Source organism: Engystomops pustulosus, chromosome 1 (assembly GCF_040894005.1).
Source record: "Engystomops pustulosus chromosome 1, aEngPut4.maternal, whole genome shotgun sequence".
Lineage (NCBI taxonomy): Eukaryota > Metazoa > Chordata > Amphibia > Anura > Leptodactylidae > Engystomops > Engystomops pustulosus.
Genome location: NC_092411.1, coordinates 150,817,246 through 150,831,711, shown reverse-complemented (window position 1 = coordinate 150,831,711; position 14,466 = coordinate 150,817,246). Strand labels below are relative to the sequence as shown.

Genomic DNA, 14,466 nt, shown 5'->3' with positions numbered 1-14,466 from the left:
TTGGCCCCAGGCAACTCCCCCAGCTGACCATCTGCCGATGCATATGTTAGGTAGGTGTTAAAGACAAGGTAAAGTGCCCCTCTCCTTGTCAGGACTGTCTGGTGAGTCTGTGCAACTCATCCATGGGCTCTAACATGGTAAACTTATTAACTGCAGCTTTAAGCCGCTGCGTGAAAGGTTAAGAGTACTATCCAATTTTATGCTCTGTAATTACTGTGAAGGAAGGAGTGTGCTGGTTGGACAAGTGCCTGCCACCTCATAAGGGGGAGTTGATAAAACTCCTTGTGGGAGCATATGGTCCAGACTCCCAGAGAGTCTTCAGTCAGACAAGTCCATTCTTCGGTGAGATGAAGTCAGAGTGCAGCACATGCCTGTGCTGCAGAAGTTAGTGTTTATCTTCATCTGTACAAGCCCAACCTGAAGCTGGACTGCACTAAGTTGCCTGCTGATGAAGTTCCAATAAAGAACTGTGAGTTGATTTGCACCAAAGTGCAAAGTGTGATCCCCACAGGTTCAAGCTGGGAGGCCCAATGGCTGTGCTTCTATGTGTGTTACAATCTTGGGGTATTTCTGATTTCGATCCGTCTATAGATAATTCCCCCTCTAAACGTGCAGGAGTAGCTATTTAAATGTCCTGACATTGCCCTTTCAGGATCTTTCATGTTGGAGCTGACCCCTCTGAATATTTTTTTAAACTTATTAATGACATTTCTGTTTCTCTTATTCTACTCTATCCAGTATATGCCCCTTATTCACACTAACTTCCTTTTCTCTCTTCCTTACTAATGAAACTGTCCTTAGGTGGTGGTGAAATGTTAATTGCTGGGGCAGATTTCAGCACCCCTTTAGCTGAGCGCATGGATAGATTTAATGTTTCTCCCAGTCTAATTCCCCTGGGCTGGGAATTCCCTTGCTATAGGTTTTTGTAAGCTTGTGTGTAAATTCTCAATATATGATCTGTGGAGGGTCAACAACCCTTATGCATGACAATACACTTTCTACTCTCCCAACACTGCACACAAACTTGCATTGATAACATCCCTACACTCCCTTCTCTGGATTCCGCAGATATTGTTGGTTGGATCATGCCACACTGGTCACATTGGGGAGGGGAGACCTCATTATAACAATCAGTGAAAAGCCATGACTGAGGGGCTTTGGAAAACCCCCCGAGTTCCCCTTGTGCTCATTATCATAATTGTAGAAGTTGATTTTAGAAGAAAGGAGGCCATGGATAACAAATATAAGATTACCTCAGTCACAGTGCCTGGATCTATGTGTAAGTGCCCCTGTTTTATCCTGATTGACTTTGATGATAGATTTTGTTCACAGACTCTAAACATAGTTTCATTTCCCTTCCTGATCTACAAATCGGGTACAGCAGCCTTCTAATCATTAGTACATATGGCTGTTTCTTACAGAGGTATTTTCCACTACAATGTATTATTAGACCTTATTCATAGAATATTTATACAATGTATAAAGGGGGAACTACTGCACTAGCTGAACTCTTCCACTAAGGCCCAAGAGCCTTTATCTGTAAGGAAATTGCTTTTTATGGTTAGTGAATTTAATTTATTATGATTATATATAAATAATGTATTAAAGCGCCAGTCACTTCTATTAGAATTTCTTTAAAGATGAAGGAAAATACCAAACTTCAACTATTAAAGAACAACAATTAAAGTTTCTGGGTTGAGAAACACAAACCTCTTTTTGTAATCTCATTCAGACTTGCTCAGGTTTTGTTATGTACAGTCATTGGGTATGATTGAGTTTGGTCTTATATTTACGGTAGAATTTTAATCATTTTTTTAAAGCGCCTGATTACAGTTGGGAGATTAGATTATAATAAAGAGTTAATATCTTGCAAATATGACTATATTTATGCAAATGCCCTGTAGTTCTGCCTTTACGGCATTGGGTGTATAAAGCTTTATTTAGCTGACCATTACACAGCAAACTGCTCACACCCTAAACAAACAGTAAATCGCTGTTCTCATTCTTTATTCTTCTGCACCATAACCTATAGACTGCTGTCACCTAATGGTTTAAAAGTACATTGCATTCTTAGGCATTTTGTATATACTGTATTATATATCCAAAACCGAGCAATAAAAATACAAAATAAACTGAAAAACAACCTCAATTCTACCATATGGAAGTCCTTTGCATCTTTTATATACATCCAGCCTAGAAACTTGGCACAGACCAAGATCTTTTAACCTCTGCCATGAATGTCCCAGATTCAACAGGGTTGGAAAGTCCTCCTTACATAGACCACCAATTGTCTCGTAGATGTGTGGAGACTTATAGCCATCGACGCTCCACTAGGGTATTCTGGGAAATATGTGCAACACCCCTGCCAATGCATAGGCTAGGCTTGTCAGGAGCTATCTGGTGAGCCTGCACAACTCAGAAGCTACTGCCCCGGTTAACTCTGTGTTGCAGCTGAAAGTCACTGCCTGGTAAGGCAAGAGTTAACATGTGAAATGTTATTAACCGATGATATTCTTTATACTATTGTAAAGCAAGCTGGAAGATGATTTGAGAGTGCTGTCACCTAACCACGGGAGTATAAGTCAGGCCACTGCCTGCAGGATTAAGCCCCAGAGCAGAGGTCCACTGTGCGGACTCGGCTCCATCTACCAGCCCAGCCTGAAGCTACTATGAAGCTGTGAGTAACCCTTCCTGCAGACCACCTATCTCCTACCAGCTTTCCAGCCTGCTGAACCCGCTGTTGATGTTAGGCCGTTGCCTGCTGTTCCAGTTCAAATAAAGAACCATGAGTTGATTCGCATAACATGCCTCCGTGTGATCCCTGGATCAGGCTGCTTCCTTCATAACCCAGAGATTCCCGTATACACCTCAGGGGCTGCCCCAGGGAGAAACCAATGCTTCAGCCTCTTCCTCTACTTTTCTTGAACACACCACCTGACCAGGCTGTATGCTCGTCCTCAAGTGCCAATACCAAGCACCGTGACCATAGCAGGCCCAAGGCACATCACTCCGCTTTCTTGGCCCCATCTGTCTACAACCACCAAAGAAAGGCTAGGCCCCGGTGGGGGATGTGAAAATAGGTTTTCCTGGATGACATAAGGAAAACCCTGCCTCTTTAAGCTACAAAGTAGGGTAGCTCCCTTACCGAAAAGCATGACTTTCAGGAAGCATAATGACATGATGCAGGATTAATACCAAACCAGTATATCTATTCCAGAAGGAACAGATTCCCAACTGTAGACAGCACTGTTTCAACAGGAGAAGTGTTACTTCCCGGCTAAGTTAAAAGCCAAACCAGATCCCTACGCTGTACTGAAGATACCCAAACAGGTCAAAACAGTTCTGGAATAGATATGCTGGTTTGGTCTAAATGCCACATCATGTCATTAGGCTTCCTGAAGGTCATGCTTGATGTCAAGGGAGCTGCCCTACAAGCTATAAGAGGCAGGGTTTTCCTTATGCAATCCAGGAACACCTATTTGCGGACAGCTGCAGCTTTTGGATGGTGTCCCGCTCTTCTAAACTAGTGCTGTGTGCCCCAAGCTCAGGACCCAAATACAGCTGGGTAAAAAAAAAAAGGTGAAGTTTGAGGTCATAACTCCCTCAATTCAACCATCATACAGCTTTTATTGTAAGTTATAAGCATAACAAAATATACATATTTTGATATTTATAATGAATTATGGTTTTCTAATAGGCCTCTATAAATGTTCTGGAATGGGATGCTGCTTTGCAAAAGGCGATTTGAAACTTGGGCCCCTACTGTGTTTCATCGGGACAGTTTTTGTTCGGCAAATCGAAAGCGTTTTGTCAAAGTTAAAGCAACTAGATTTTGTTTTGCAGCTTCCCAGTACATGGCTGAGAATATTAAATGGTTCCTCTAGGAAGTACGGATAAGATACTATATTAAGCATGGGACTGTATTTGGACTAAGGATCTTACTCACAGCCAGATGTGTTTTTTTGACCTGAAGAATATGCTGCTTTGGTGTTGAAAAGAACTTCTTAAATAAAGTCCCTTGATCCTAAAGTTAGCCCCTTTGTTTTTTTATTATCTGAGAGCTGGGCACCCCTGTCATTGTCTTCTGGAATCTTCCAAGCTACACACGTGGACAAAATTGTTGATACCCCTCATTTAATGAAAGAAAAGCCCACAATGGTCACAGAAATAACTTGAATCTGTCAAAAATAAAAATAAATTAAATATCTATGAAAATGAACAAATAAAAGGCAGACATTTCTTTTCAACCGTGCTACAACAGAATTTGAAAAAATAAAACTAATGAAACAGACCTGGACAGAAATGATGACACCCCTAATAAAAAGGTGAGCAAAGGGACATGTTTTTTTTGGCCATACATATTTTAGTGGGTATCATGTAAATCAAGCTTAATATCATCTTTGGAAATGGAAAAATCCTATAAATACATTGCAGGCCAACATTCTAGAATCTGCATGGAACTAATCGTAGAATTCTTATCACTACAGCTGGGCTCCAATTGATACCAGCATCTTCTCTAGCTCTTCACTGCCATCTAGGGGTACCAGGTCAGAACAGCCTCCTTTGCATTTTTCTCCAATGAAGTAATCTTGCACAATGTTCATGATATCCAGATTAGTCATTTTAATGATCTTCAGATTTCCCTCCTTGAACTTGCATTTCTTCAGAATTCCTATCACTCTGACATAAAAAGGGCAGGAGTTCTTCTCGAACATGGTCACTTTGGAGGCAGAGAGTTTGCCCTGGACAAAATTCTGAGCCATTGTTACAGAAGGAGAACTCCTTAGTTAATGAGTGAAGACGAGGTGAAAGCAGAAGACTGAGCAAAGGGACATGTTTAATTGTGGTGTGTCCACTAATTAGCATTACAGGTGTCTACAATATTGTAATCAGCCACTGTCCTGTATATAGGGCCACTGTGCTGTTTGGTGACTTGGTCTGTACCTCTCTCAACATGGCCCAGAAGGAAAGAGCTGTTTCAGGAGCTTAGAAAAAAAATTAAAGACAAGCATGTTAAAGCGAAAGGTTATAGGACCAACTCCAAGCAACTTGATGTTCCTGTGACTACAGTTGCCCATATTATTTAGAAATTTAAGATATATGAGACTGTAGCCACCCTCCCTGGATGTGGATAAAAATTGATGACCAATCAAAAATATAAATAATATGCATGGCAACTAAGGAGCCCAGGAAAACTTTTAGAGATTAAAGGTGGACAGTGTCAGATCGCACCATCCGTTGTCGTTTCCCCCACTATGGACTTAATGGGAGACAACCAAAGAGGACACCACTGCTTAAAACAAATCATAAAAACTCAAGACTTGATTTGCAAAGCTACATGTTAACTGTCAGGATCAGGGGTAGTGGACCCTCTGTACCACCGCAAGCGATGACATAAGCCGGCACCTTGGAGCGGAATCTAAATGGCACCTGGTTTTCACCAGAGCCCGCCGCAAAGCCGGTTTGTCTTGCTGCAGCAGGATACCACCAGGTCACTCCACAGGCGCAACTTTGCTTGCAGTGGTAGCCAAGGCAAAGTACAGAGTCGTAGAGCAGAATCGAGATTGGGGACAAGCAGGAGGTCAGGACAGGCAGCACACGATCATAGTCAATGGCAAAGCAGAAGGTCAGGGCTGGCAGCAGAGGAGCGTTGTAAGGAATGGAACTAGGGTCACAACGGGAAATCAGGATAAACACACAGAGAATCAAATACAGCTTTTCACTAAGGCACTAGGCACAAAGATCCAGCGGGGTATGTAGGAAGGGGGCGGCTATTTATTAAATTAAGGGAAGGCCAGTGCTCTGGTCCTTTAAGATCCAGAAAGCCGACACACATGCGCCCTAGGAGATAAGGGGCATGTTCGCCGAACAGCATGAGACACAGCAGGAACGCGGACAGGTAAGCTAGACTGCCGTGGAGAAGTTGGGGAACAGCTGGGTGTACAGGTTTGCCTGCGACTAGGGACATGAGTTGCAGGAGCACCCGTGACAATTACAAGTCATTAACAAGTCACAATACTTCTTGGAAGAATGTCCTATGGACAGATGAGACTGAAATCTTACTTTTTGGCAGTGCTCATTAGCACATTCACAGATGGAAAAATTGCCCCTATTGTGAAACATGAAGGGGGTGCTGGAATGTTCTGGGGCTGCTTTTCTGCATTTAGCACAGGTTGTTTTGAATCAGTGCAAGGTACAATGAAATCAATGAGACTTGGTCTCAGTCACAGGTCATGGTTCTTGGAACAGGATAATGACCCACAGACTTCAAGCTCAAGGAACATCAGTGTCAGTAAAAAGACCCAATAACTCCTGAAAGGGAAACATTGGCCTATTCTGAAGTCGCCTTCTAAGAGCCCTCACCTAAATCCTATTGAGCATCTTTGAAAGGAGCTGAAACATGGCGTCTGAAAAAGGCACCCTTCAAACCCCAGACAACTGAGAGCCGCAAAAGTCTCATTGACAGTTACAGAAATCATTTGATTGCAGTGATAACCTCAAAAGGTTGTGCAACAAAATATTAAGTTAAGGGAACCATCATTTCTGTCCAGGTTTGTTTCATTCATTTTATTTTTAAAAAAATTGGTGGAAGCATGGTTGAAAAGCAATGTCTGCATTTCATTTCTTCAATTTCATAGAAATGTAATTTAGATTCAAATATAAGTTATTTTTGTCACCATTGTGGCTTGTCATTTCATTAAAAGAGGGGTACCAACAATTTTGTCTACGTGTGTTTATGTACTGTACCATACACTCTGGAGTGTAGGCTGGATTGCACGGAAGATAAGAGCTGCCATAATATTCATAGTTTTAACAGCTCAAGTACCTAATCATTATCTCAAGGTGTGAACAATAACCACCATGCTTTTAATAGTTTTTTAGCCTTAATATATATTACATTATATATTATATTACACCAGGGTCTGTGCCTTTGTCTTTTCCTTTTGACTCAAAGGGCTATTTCAGCTTGGAAGCAGAATGGAACCAGTGTCCCATTATAGCACCTGTCCATGTAAATGATGATGCCCTTGTTCAACGCCTCTTGAGTCGCCTTCAAATATGTATGGCATTTATATTGCACCTTGGAAAATATGTATTTGGATTTTTGTTTATTATTTTCACATGTAGATGAAGTGGATTTTAATGCTAAGGACCCTAATTCATCCGCTATGGCACAGTTAGCAAGTTGCTTGACACATTTGGTGTTGGATTAGCCAAAATGTGTATGTTAAACACTTTTATAGCAAAGCAAAAACAAAGAATGTTCTGCTGTCCTTCAACAAGAGCCCACATAACAGTACCAGGAGTCATTCACAGGGGGGTCAGTGTAGATTGAACCACTATTAGGTGGATACTGGTTATGCAATAATGGTACCTGAGCAAGTTGTTGCATAAACTCTATGGAAGCAATCCCTATCACCAACAGAAATACACATTGAACTGATCCCTCTAAGATGGTTTGCACTCTGAAAGACAGCAATTTCAACAGTGCATCTGTGTTGTCCAAAATTGCCGGGTTACATCTATGTCTTTAGCCGCTAATAAAAAAATAAACATTTGTACTTTTCTAGAGGTGGGTCCAATAAGGCATATCTGACTCATCTCTGGTTCTCTTAGAAGCTGTGCAGTGACCGAATGAAGCCAAGATAGTACATGCCGGCTTAATTGCACATGTGGCTTCTAAAATAGTTTAGAAGTTCAGGGCAGTTTGGAGTTGCAGTTTTACTAAATCTTGAGAGAATATTATGTATTATTTTGACAGCAAGTTTTCCACAGATTTTAATGAGGGAAATTTTCTGCAGACTACAGTGACTTGTCTCTTTTTTAAAGGTTTAATTCATGCATTTTCACAAATAAAGATAAAACAATGAATCTTGTGGCAATAAATCAGTACATAGCACGCACAGTAGGAGCAAAATATCTCAACGAGGGAACTCCAATTATAAAGGGAGAGCGAATAAAGTCAGGAAAACCAAATTCACCGGCAGCAAGGTGGATACAAACCTGATACATACCAACCACATACATATCACCACTGATACATATTACCACGCTCCTGCCAAGCCAACCCAACAACTTAAGGAAGGGCTAAATCACAGTGGCCTGCATCTCTAAATATCCTGCCCTTATCTTGTCAGATTTATGGGGACATTATTAAGGAATTGAAATTGGCATACCAGATGAATTAATATACACATTTATTAAACAACAACAGCCAGCACTGCAGGGGATGTTTCCTTCCATTTCCTTACAGAGCAGCGTCACATGTCCTGATGCCATTACAAACAGGAGACAGAGATAGGGAGAGGTTGATACTATTCATAGAGTCTGTGAGATCAGTAGGGACTTCTCAAATACCAATGATTTCCTTATTTCAGGGGACTTAGACAGGAGGCTGCTACGATTAGTGACAAGTGGAAATCTGAAATGCCCTTTTTAGGGCACTTAAATTACAAAAAACAAAATCACCAGCATCAAGATGTATACAAACCTGATACATACCCACCACATACATATCACCACGCTCCTTCGACCCACAATTTCCCTTTTCAGGGCACTTAGGGAGAGAAGACTTCTGTAATTAGAGACAAGTGGAAATCTGATTTGCCCTTTTTAGGGCACAACTAAGAACTAAATTGAGCTACTGATTAGTTGCTGTAGTGCAGGACCAGACTTCATACAATGTGCCGAGGTGCAGTGGTCAACATGTAGCCAGGCTGTTGCCAGCTATTGTCCAGCATGCCTAGGGAACTAAGCAAATGTTGTCTTCATTGTGTCTTCAGCATGGCCTTTTTTCCTCCGACAGTGAACACTGTTCCACAAGTCCATAAAGCATGCCTAAAGCCTTAAAGGGAACCTATAACCTCCGATCAGCTAAAATGAAAATAAGGAAACTTACAGCAGAAGAAGAGTGAAAAAATCAGGCAATACCTTTTTGAGACCAACTTAGTATATTTGATGAGCTTTTGAGAATACTAGTTCTCTTCTTCAGACATGATGTTATGCATGAAACATAAAATTCACAGCATTTTAAACACACTATGCGGTGATCATCGCTAGCTTCATGACCGCTTATCATGACCTGGAGGCCACAAGCAGATAAGAGTCAGGGCTCTCTTGTCATGCTTCACAGGTTAAAAGAATCTAAGAGGTTCTCTGCTCAAGGACTAGACAATTCCTCTAGTTTTTTGGCTGCATTGGCCTTGATTAGAGAAAAGACAATCAAAGAGGGGATCTCCATATTTTCAGCAGTCAGTGGTCTATAGGGGCATATGGAGAGTTTTCTTGCATCTGCCACCCATCAGTATCACAAGGACCACAAGCCCAGAACAGCCTGCCATGCTAGAAAATAAATTACAGGAGAATTATCATTGTCACAATTTAAGGAATCACAACTGAGGGCCAGGTAAAGGAAAGTAAGAAACAGGTGAGTGTCCATAATCAGAAGAAATTCCCCCAGAGAAGGCAGCAGACGGCAGCATTCCCAGAGACAATCCATGGACAGGCACCCAGAGACAATCCATGGACAGGCAGTGAAGATGGTGGACAGGAAAACAGGGTAGGAGGGAGAAGAAAGATGACAAGCTTATTTCTGCACCTAGAGGGTGATTATATCCAGCAAGCAACATTCCGCTCTGTAGTATCAGTCCAGAGGTGAGATCACATTTCAGGAGCAGCTGCTGCAGTGCAAGTGGTTGGGGCCTATGCTCATCACTCCACCTCCATTCACAACCAAGCTCTGAAGGGCCAGTCAAGAAATTATCAACCGCAATGTAGGGTCCACAATCACTAGTCTAATGTTTCCCTTGAGATGCCAGGTAGTATGGTCAGAGTATCGGGTGCCTTACAAGACACATCTGATCAAATGAGATGCATGAGGAGGAGCACCATAGATTTTGCGGAGGCTACAGCAAGATGGCAATATACAATACACCAGCAGGTGGGGTCAGAGCTGGAGTGAAAGCATTGCTTTTGATATGAAAATGAACCCTAAAAAGGACATTTTAGGGCTAATTTTATACAGATTTTAAAAACAAAAGGCGATTGAGATAAATGTTGATATAAAATTGTATACAGGCCTAATAAAAGGACCTGCTACTTTATGACCATATATTAACACAGTAAGATCAAATCTCTGGCTAAGGTCCAGTTACACTTGTAAATGCATATTACAGTTACTTTGGTAGCAATATTTGCTATAAAAACAAACAAACAAGGACCCAGTGGAAGATAGCAAGTAAGACACAACCTGTTTCAACAGCTGCTGTTTTATTGGACTCCTTTATACTATCATTAAACCTTACACAAAAAGACAATTTACAACATATTACATTGTAGTTTTATTTTTATTGACTCACTGGAGCTCTTTAATGGCAATAGCAAATGCTATTAAGGCTAATAAAATCAATATGAAGCTTTTAAGACCAACATACGCCTCTGGTTTTTTTCTTCATATTTTTTCTTCTCTAACATTACTTTGCAGTGGTCTTCAGCTGTTTAATTAGAACGCCATTATGGTTGGATACATTCTTTAAGACGTCACTCTTCGATTTGTTTACACCAAGCATGATGTCATAAAATTAACCTATAACTGTGCACCCTTAAAATCTAGCACACATAGGGAAGAGGAAGTGCTCCTGTTCAGGGTAAACAGCCTACAAAGCTACAGTATGGAGGGGCACTAGTAATGCCCCTCAGAGCCCTGCTGGCTCATTAGTTTTAAAAGTTGATTTTGGAGGAAAGAAGGCCATGGACAACACATATAGGAGGATTATCATAGTCATTTGTGCCTAGCTCTATAATTTTCAGGGGTGGATAAAGACTGCCCAATGATTCCAATACAGCTGTTATTCAAAATTCCTTCAAAGATCATCAATTATATTCTACCGATGAGGAAAGTTTTGCAACAAGATGTCGGTCACTATTCAGAACGTCCTTAAGGTGCAGTTTTCTCCTTAAAGGAAACCTACCACCTGTAGTGGCAGGTTTCTGATGGAAATACCGGGCACCAGCTCAGGGTGAGCTGGTGCCGGAGCTTATTTTCGTTAGTGTTTTAAATCGCGGTTTAAAACACTTTTTAAACTTTATAGCCGGCGCAGGCAGGTACGCGCTCGGCGCTTACCATGCGCGCGGCTCTCATTCACTTCCTATGTAGCCGCGTGCACGGTAAGCGCCGAGCGCGTACCTGCCTGCGCCGGCTATAAAGTTTAAAAAGTGTTTTAAACCGCGATTTAAAACACTAACGAAAATAAGCTCCGGCACCAGCTCACCCTGAGCTGGTGCCCGGTATTTCCATCAGAAACCTGCCACTACAAGTGGTAGGTTTCCTTTAAACTCACTCAACCGTGTGGTAGCAAAAACGAAAAGAGAAAGTAGGCACCAAATTGCATAGTACGTTCTTAAAACTTTGGATTTTATTCTTAAAAGTTATACTCACAAGAGTATGTTTAAAATGCGCATAAAACAGTATACAAAACGGGACGCCAGCTCTGACTGTGGTGTTAGCTCCTGTGGTATGGAAATGTGCTGCACTGTGTTTTTATAATTTTTGCTGGGATAGAGAAGAGTTAAATATTCATGTAAATAGTAAAGTTTCAGGCCCAATTTGTAATATAAACATCCTGTTAGATGAACAGCCATTTCTGTATTCATACATACCAAACAAATGTTTGTCAGCCCAAAAAGAAGCATAAAGTTACAAAGATCATGGATCAAGTGTTGTCAGGGTAGCTACAAGGAATTTTCAGTTACCTATGTAATGTTTATGATGTGGTGTAAGACTATCACAGGCCTGGGCAGACTGTGGCCTCCCCATTGGTCTAGATTTTTTAAATGATCTGACGTTTAGTGCATAAAAACAGTAATGTAACAAAACTTGTTGTACAAAAGCTATAACAACTAAGCATATTACATGTGGGTAGTACCAATAACATTCTTATTACATAGCAATTGCAGTGGAAGGTTATTACATAGAAATGTTACCAAAATTAATTCCTACACAGATAGTTTACTAGAACTAAGATTACAACAGATACAGTACCAAAACCAAGAAAACTACATAGATACAGTAACAGAATCAAGGTTACTAAATACATACATCACATATAGCCTGCTACATAGACACAGTCCCAAAGCCAAACAGGGTGAGACAGAAAGCTACATACTACATAGATACAGGGCCGGCGCTATTGGTAGGCAAAGGTGGCAATTGCCCAGGGCCCCTGGGAGAAAGGGGAGAATCTCTTCTTTCAAATGAATCTTGAATTTTGTTTCTAGGTGCTCTGGATCCAGAGATATTCAGGTTTAAAGTGAGAATATCAGGTGCCATTTTTATATTTAAAAATCACTCCCGATGGCAGTTTAACAGTTAATATCTCCGTTTTCCTACATTTTAGAAACACAAATTTAGATTCATATAAAAGAGGAGACTCTCTTCTTTCATAGGAATAAAGAAATAAGGTTCTATGTGTCACAGAGCCAGAGATACAGCCCCCTGAAGTGTCTCCCCCCCTCCAGATTCTTAGCCATCAGGCTGCAGGGAGAATTTGCTGCACACAGGAGCTGCTGCTCTCACAGATAATGGAAATATTCACTTTATATGTTACTACATTTTGAGAAGGGATAATATCAACTAATATTCATGTTTTTAACCCTTCTCTATGCAGAACTATCTAAGAACACACTTTGGGCCACATGTATCAATCGTTTTTTTCTGTTGTTTTTGCGCCTTTTCATTCAGGCGCACCGTTTTTGTGCCATTTTTGTGACTAAACGCCAAACTAGCTGCGCAGCAAAAATAACCAGCTTTCCCTCATTTATCCTAGCAATCCAGATGTTTTGCTGCGCCTAATGATATTCATCACTTGCGACTTTTCATTTAGGTGCAAAAACGGGCACAAAAACACTCCAGCCCGAAGGTGGCGTTAACTGAGAAGAAAGCACTGAGCCCCTTTGCAGAACAACTCATTTCTAGTAGCAAAGCTCAGCCAGACACGGCAGACACTAGAACAGATCATACAGACATGAGATACTGTGCAGGCAGGAGCTGCAGACTCTATTTACAGTTCATTACCTTCTATTTACAAAACATTCTGCAGAATCCTGAGCTCACAGCAAGAGAGAAGAGAACGTTACAGAATGTTGCACATTGTACTGACAAGTGTCCCCCATGTAATTCTGCACAGTATCACCAGTGTGTCTGAGGGGGATACTGTGCAGAATTACAGGGGTGCAGCAGGAGACCAGCACTGGGGGATCCCCTCCAGGAGAAGCCCCTGCTGAGGAGGTCACTGGGTGCTGGGTGTCACACACCTGGGTGCTGCTGTGAGTGTTATCTTCATTCTGGGCTGTGGGAGAAGCAGAGAGGAGCTTGTAGCAGGATCACATGTAACTGCCCGAAATTGCGCATAAACTGTGTTAAAGTAAAGTGATTAATAAGAGGCAGGAAATTAACTTATCACAGATGGTTGTAGCTTGTGATAATTCTGGAAAACAGTGTGCCAGAATGTAGGCGCAACTACTACACTTAGGCGCACAAAAGTGATAAATGTGGCCCTTTCTCTCTTATTCCCTTTTATTTTGTGTTATTTTTTGTTGGGAAAATTGACTGATACGATGAACATTCAATCCTCTTCGCCTAATGTGACTACACCGCGTCCAGAACATGTCCATAAAGCTATATGTAACACCAAAAACACACACATGTTCTGGAATAAAGTTTTTATTTCTCATCATCCTCCAATATTTACACCTATGTTATGACGTTCTCACTTTCATTCTTATGAAGCGCGGAGGGTTCTGCTATTGTGAAGCTAATACAATGGCGCACATCTAAAAGTGACTTTTATTATCTCATTAGCTTGGTTTATGGATATATAGTTATTTATTTGGGTTACCGTTGTCTAAGGAACAGACAATGGTACATCTGTGTGAATTTTCTGCAGTTCCCTTTGCGGCATATTTTGGTGAATATGCACATGTGGGGTATGTATGATCTCCTCATATCTTACTGTTTTAGGAAAGTAGATTTTCTTTATATAAGTATTCTGGATTTGTACATATTTTAGAGGAAATTTTGAAGATGTTAATTGCCAAATGCAACACCTGGTTGTCTGCTTTCAAAATTATAAAGATTTTATGGCACATTTATTTTTTATTCTGTTTCATTGATATATTTTGCAGGTTGTGACTGTCTAAAAATGTCTAGCTGAAAAGCAGATATCTAGTTATTACATATTAGTGATATTATGTGGATTTATTTATGTGAACATATCAATAGGGCACATTTGTGAACTCTACAAATGTCCATGTATTACATTTAGGAGATGTGAAGGTAAACATTTCCTGTTTGGATCAAATTTTTTGCCATCAAAGTCATATTTTAAGTATTTTTAATCAAATGTTTCAGAAAATATCGGGCCCTCTCCCCAATGGGCCGCACTGTCTAATCAACCTACCAGTAATTGT

The 14,466-nt window shown here is 40.9% G+C and overlaps 1 protein-coding gene across 1 annotated transcript in view; it reads left to right on the top strand.

Annotated features, from left to right (window-relative positions):
• Positions 1-303: 303 nt before the first annotated feature.
• SPMAP2 (sperm microtubule associated protein 2) overlaps positions 304-14,466 on the top strand; it is a 51,811-nt gene continuing 37,648 nt past the window's right edge. The window contains exon 1 of the mRNA XM_072126560.1: positions 304-469. The gene's annotated coding sequence lies outside the window, so the exon portion shown is untranslated. The remainder of the gene's footprint in view (positions 470-14,466) is intronic.